This window comes from Heterodontus francisci, unplaced genomic scaffold, assembly GCF_036365525.1.
Source record: "Heterodontus francisci isolate sHetFra1 unplaced genomic scaffold, sHetFra1.hap1 HAP1_SCAFFOLD_290, whole genome shotgun sequence".
NCBI classification, from domain to species: domain Eukaryota; kingdom Metazoa; phylum Chordata; class Chondrichthyes; order Heterodontiformes; family Heterodontidae; genus Heterodontus; species Heterodontus francisci.
The window spans coordinates 383,873-389,870 of NW_027140879.1; positions in this window are offsets into that span (position 1 = coordinate 383,873).

Below are 5,998 nucleotides of genomic sequence, written 5' to 3' on the forward strand. Positions count from 1 at the left end.
TCTGTTTACTGCCACAGTCTCACAGCTCCAGTGACCTGGGTTCGGTTCTGTTTACTGCCACAGTCTCACAGCTCCAGTGACCTGGGTTCGGTTCTGTTTACTGCCACAGTCTCACAGCTCCAGTGTCCCGGGTTCGGTTCTGTTTACTGCCACAGTCTCACAGCTCCAGTGACCCGGGTTCAGTTCTGTTTACTGCCACAGTCTCACAGCTCCAGTGTCCCGGGTTCGGTTCTGTTTACTGCCACAGTCTCACAGCTCCAGTGACCTGGGTTCGGTTCTGTTTACTGCCACAGTCTCACAGCTCCAGTGACCTGGGTTCGGTTCTGTTTACTGCCACAGTCTCAAAGCTCCAGTGACCCGGGTTCAGTTCTGTTTACTGCCACAGTCTCACAGCTCCAGTGACCCGGGTTCAGTTCTGTTTACTGCAACAGTCTCACAGCTCCAGTGACCTGGGTTCAGTTCTGTTTACTGTCACAGTCTCACAGCTCCAGTGACCCGGGTTCAGTTCTGTTTACTGTCACAGTCTCACCGCTCCAGTGTCCCGGGTTCGGTTCTGTTTACTGCCACAGTCTCACAGCTCCAGTGACCTGGGTTCGGTTCTGTTTACTGCCACAGTCTCACAGCTCCAGTGTCCCGGGTTCGGTTCTGTTTACTGCCACAGTCTCACAGCTCCAGTGACCCGGGTTCGGTTCTGTTTACTGCCACAGTCTCACAGCTTCAGTGAACTGGGTTCGGTTCTGTTTACTGCCACAGTCTCACAGCTCCGGTGACCCTGGTTCGGTTCTGTTTACTGCCACAGTCTCACAGCTTCAGTGAACTGGGTTCGGTTCTGTTTACTGCCACAGTCTCACAGCTCCAGTGACCTGGGTTCAGTTCTGTTTACTGCCACAGTCTCACAGCTCCAGTGAACTGGGTTCTGTTCTGTTTACTGTCACAGTCTCACAGCTCCAGTGACCCGGGTTCAGTTCTGTTTACTGCCACAGTCTCACAGCTCCAGTGACCTGGGTTCGGTTCTGTTTACTGCCACAGTCTCACAGCTCCAGTGACCCGGGTTCAGTTCTGTTTACTGCCACAGTCTCACAGCTCCAGTGACCCGGGTTCGGTTCTGTTTACTGCCACAGTCTCACAGCTCCAGTGACCTGGGTTCGGTTCTGTTTACTGCCACAGTCTCACAGCTCCGGTGACCTGGGTTCGGTTCTGTTTACTGCCACAGTCTCACAGCTCCAGTGACCCGGGTTCGGTTCTGTTTCCTGCCACAGTCTCACAGCTCCAGTGACCTGGGTTCGGTTCTGTTTACTGCCACAGTCTCACAGCTCCAGTGACCCGGGTTCGGTTCTGTTTCCTGCCACAGTCTCACAGCTCCAGTGACCTGGGTTCGGTTCTGTTTACTGCCACAGTCTCACAGCTCCAGTGACCCGGGTTCGGTTCTGTTTACTGCCACAGTCTCACAGCTCCGGTGACCTGGGTTCGGTTCTGTTTTCTGCCACAGTCTCACAGCTCCAGTGACCTGGGTTCGGTTCTGTTTACTGCCACAGCCTCACAGCTCCAGTGACCTGGGTTCGGTTCTGTTTACTGCCACAGTCTCACAGCTCCAGTGACCTGGGTCCGGTTCTGTTTACTGCCACAGTCTCACAGCTCCAGTGTCCCGGGTTCGGTTCTGTTTACTGCCACAGTCTCACAGCTCCAGTGACCTGGGTCCGGTTCTGTTTACTGCCACAGTCTCACAGCTCCAGTGACCCGGGTTCGGTTCTGTTTACTGCCACAGTCTCACAGCTCCAGTGACCTGGGTTCGGTTCTGTTTACTGCCACAGTCTCACAGCTCCAGTGACCTGGGTTCGGTTCTGTTTACTGCCACAGTCTCACAGCTCCAGTGACCCGGGTTCAGTTCTGTTTACTGCCACAGTCTCACAGCTCCAGTGACCCGGGTTCGGTTCTGTTTACTGCCACAGTCTCACAGCTCCAGTGACCCGGGTTCAGTTCTGTTTACTGCCACAGTCTCACAGCTCCGGTGACCTGGGTTCGGTTCTGTTTACTGCCACAGTCTCACAGCTCCAGTGTCCCGGGTTCAGTTCTGTTTACTGCCACAGTCTCACAGCTCCGGTGACCTGGGTTCGGTTCTGTTTCCTGCCACAGTCTCACAGCTCCAGTGACCTGGGTTCGGTTCTGTTTAATGCCACAGTCTCACAGCTCCAGTGACCCGGGTTCAGTTCTGTTTACTGCCACAGTCTCACAGCTCCAGTGACCCGGGTTCGGTTCTGTTTACTGCCACAGTCTCACAGCTCCGGTGACCCGTGTTCGGTTCTGTTTACTGCCACAGCCTCACAGCTCCAGTGACCCGGGTTCGGTTCTGTTTACTGCCACAGTCTCACAGCTCCAGTGACCCGGGTTCGGTTCTGTTTACTGCCACAGTCTCACAGCTCCAGTGACCCGGGTTCGGTTCTGTTTACTGCCACAGTCTCACAGCTTCAGTGACCTGGGTTCGGTTCTGTTTACTGCCACAGTCTCACAGCTCCAGTGACCTGGGTTCAGTTCTGTTTTCTGCCACAGTCTCACAGCTCCAGTGTCCCGGGTTCGGTTCTGTTTACTGCCACAGTCTCACAGCTCCAGTGACCCGGGTTCAGTTCTGTTTACTGCCACAGTCTCACAGCTCCAGTGACCCGGGTTCGGTTCTGTTTACTGCCACAGTCTCACAGCTCCAGTGACCCGGGTTCGGTTCTGTTTACTGCCACAGTCTCACAGCTCCAGTGACCTGGGTTCGGTTCTGTTTACTGCCACAGTCTCACAGCTCCAGTGACCCGGGTTCAGTTCTGTTTACTGCCACAGTCTCACAGCTCCAGTGACCTGGGTTCAGTTCTGTTTACTGCCACAGTCTCACAGCTCCAGTGTCCCGGGTTCGGTTCTGTTTCCTGCCACAGTCTCACCGCTCCAGTGACCCGGGTTCGGTTCTGTTTACTGCCACAGTCTCACAGCTCCAGTGACCTGGGTTCGGTTCTGTTTACTGCCACAGCCTCACAGCTCCAGTGTCCCGGGTTCGGTTCTGTTTACTGCCACAGTCTCACAGCTCCAGTGACCCGGATTCGGTTCTGTTTACTGCCACAGTCTCACAGCTCCAGTGACCGGGTTCGGTTCTGTTTACTGCCACAGTCTCACAGCTCCAGTGACCTGGGTTCGGTTCTGTTTACTGCCACAGTCTCACAGCTCCAGTGACCCGGGTTCGGTTCTGTTTACTGCCACAGTCTCACAGCTCCAGTGACCTGGGTTCGGTTCTGTTTACTGTCACAGTCTCACAGCTCCAGTGTACTGGGTTCGGTTCTGTTTACTGTCACAGTCTCACAGCTCCAGTGACCCGGGTTCAGTTCTGTTTACTGCCACAGTCTCACAGCTCCAGTGACCTGGGTTCAGTTCTGTTTACTGTCACAGTCTCACCGCTCCAGTGTCCCGGGTTCGGTTCTGTTTACTGCCACAGTTTCACAGCTCCAGTGTCCCGGGTTCGGTTCTGTTTACTGCCACAGTCTCACAGCTCCAGTGACCCGGGTTCGGTTCTGTTTACTGCCACAGTCTCACAGCTTCAGTGAACTGGGTTCGGTTCTGTTTACTGCCACAGTCTCACAGCTCCAGTGACCCGGGTTCGGTTCTGTTTACTGCCACAGTCTCACAGCTTCAGTGAACTGGGTTCGGTTCTGTTTACTGCCACAGTCTCACAGCTCCAGTGACCCGGGTTCAGTTCTGTTTACTGCCACAGTCTCACAGCTCCGGTGACCTGGGTTCGGTTCTGTTTTCTGCCACAGTCTCACAGCTCCAGTGACCTGGGTTCGGTTCTGTTTACTGCCACAGCCTCACAGCTCCAGTGACCTGGGTTCGGTTCTGTTTACTGCCACAGTCTCACAGCTCCAGTGACCTGGGTCCGGTTCTGTTTACTGCCACAGTCTCACAGCTCCAGTGTCCCGGGTTCGGTTCTGTTTACTGCCACAGTCTCACAGCTCCAGTGACCTGGGTCCGGTTCTGTTTACTGCCACAGTCTCACAGCTCCAGTGTCCCGGGTTCGGTTCTGTTTACTGCCACAGTCTCACAGCTCCAGTGACCCGGGTTCGGTTCTGTTTACTGCCACAGTCTCACAGCTCCAGTGACCTGGGTTCGGTTCTGTTTACTGCCACAGTCTCACAGCTCCAGTGACCTGGGTTCGGTTCTGTTTACTGCCACAGTCTCACAGCTCCAGTGACCCGGGTTCAGTTCTGTTTACTGCCACAGTCTCACAGCTCCAGTGACCCGGGTTCGGTTCTGTTTACTGCCACAGTCTCACAGCTCCAGTGACCCGGGTTCAGTTCTGTTTACTGCCACAGTCTCACAGCTCCGGTGACCTGGGTTCGGTTCTGTTTACTGCCACAGTCTCACAGCTCCAGTGTCCCGGGTTCAGTTCTGTTTACTGCCACAGTCTCACAGCTCCGGTGACCTGGGTTCGGTTCTGTTTCCTGCCACAGTCTCACAGCTCCAGTGACCTGGGTTCGGTTCTGTTTAATGCCACAGTCTCACAGCTCCAGTGACCCGGGTTCAGTTCTGTTTACTGCCACAGTCTCACAGCTCCAGTGACCCGGGTTCGGTTCTGTTTACTGCCACAGTCTCACAGCTCCGGTGACCCGTGTTCGGTTCTGTTTACTGCCACAGCCTCACAGCTCCAGTGACCCGGGTTCGGTTCTGTTTACTGCCACAGTCTCACAGCTCCAGTGACCCGGGTTCGGTTCTGTTTACTGCCACAGTCTCACAGCTCCAGTGACCCGGGTTCGGTTCTGTTTACTGCCACAGCCTCACAGCTCCAGTGACCTGGGTTCGGTTCTGTTTACTGCCACAGTCTCACAGCTCCAGTGACCCGGGTTCGGTTCTGTTTTCTGCCACAGTCTCACAGCTCCAGTGACCTGGGTTCGGTTCTGTTTACTGCCACAGCCTCACAGCTCCAGTGACCTGGGTTCGGTTCTGTTTACTGCCACAGTCTCACAGCTCCAGTGACCTGGGTCCGGTTCTGTTTACTGCCACAGTCTCACAGCTCCAGTGTCCCGGGTTCGGTTCTGTTTACTGCCACAGTCTCACAGCTCCAGTGACCTGGGTCCGGTTCTGTTTACTGCCACAGTCTCACAGCTCCAGTGTCCCGGGTTCGGTTCTGTTTACTGCCACAGTCTCACAGCTCCAGTGACCCGGGTTCGGTTCTGTTTACTGCCACAGTCTCACAGCTCCAGTGACCTGGGTTCGGTTCTGTTTACTGCCACAGTCTCACAGCTCCAGTGACCTGGGTTCGGTTCTGTTTACTGCCACAGTCTCACAGCTCCAGTGACCCGGGTTCAGTTCTGTTTACTGCCACAGTCTCACAGCTCCAGTGACCCGGGTTCGGTTCTGTTTACTGCCACAGTCTCACAGCTCCAGTGACCCGGGTTCAGTTCTGTTTACTGCCACAGTCTCACAGCTCCGGTGACCTGGGTTCGGTTCTGTTTACTGCCACAGTCTCACAGCTCCAGTGTCCCGGGTTCAGTTCTGTTTACTGCCACAGTCTCACAGCTCCGGTGACCTGGGTTCGGTTCTGTTTCCTGCCACAGTCTCACAGCTCCAGTGACCTGGGTTCGGTTCTGTTTAATGCCACAGTCTCACAGCTCCAGTGACCCGGGTTCAGTTCTGTTTACTGCCACAGTCTCACAGCTCCAGTGACCCGGGTTCGGTTCTGTTTACTGCCACAGTCTCACAGCTCCGGTGACCCGTGTTCGGTTCTGTTTACTGCCACAGCCTCACAGCTCCAGTGACCCGGGTTCGGTTCTGTTTACTGCCACAGTCTCACAGCTCCAGTGACCCGGGTTCGGTTCTGTTTACTGCCACAGTCTCACAGCTCCAGTGACCCGGGTTCGGTTCTGTTTACTGCCACAGTCTCACAGCTTCAGTGACCTGGGTTCGGTTCTGTTTACTGCCACAGTCTCACAGCTCCAGTGACCTGGGTTCAGTTCTGTTTTCTGCCACAGTC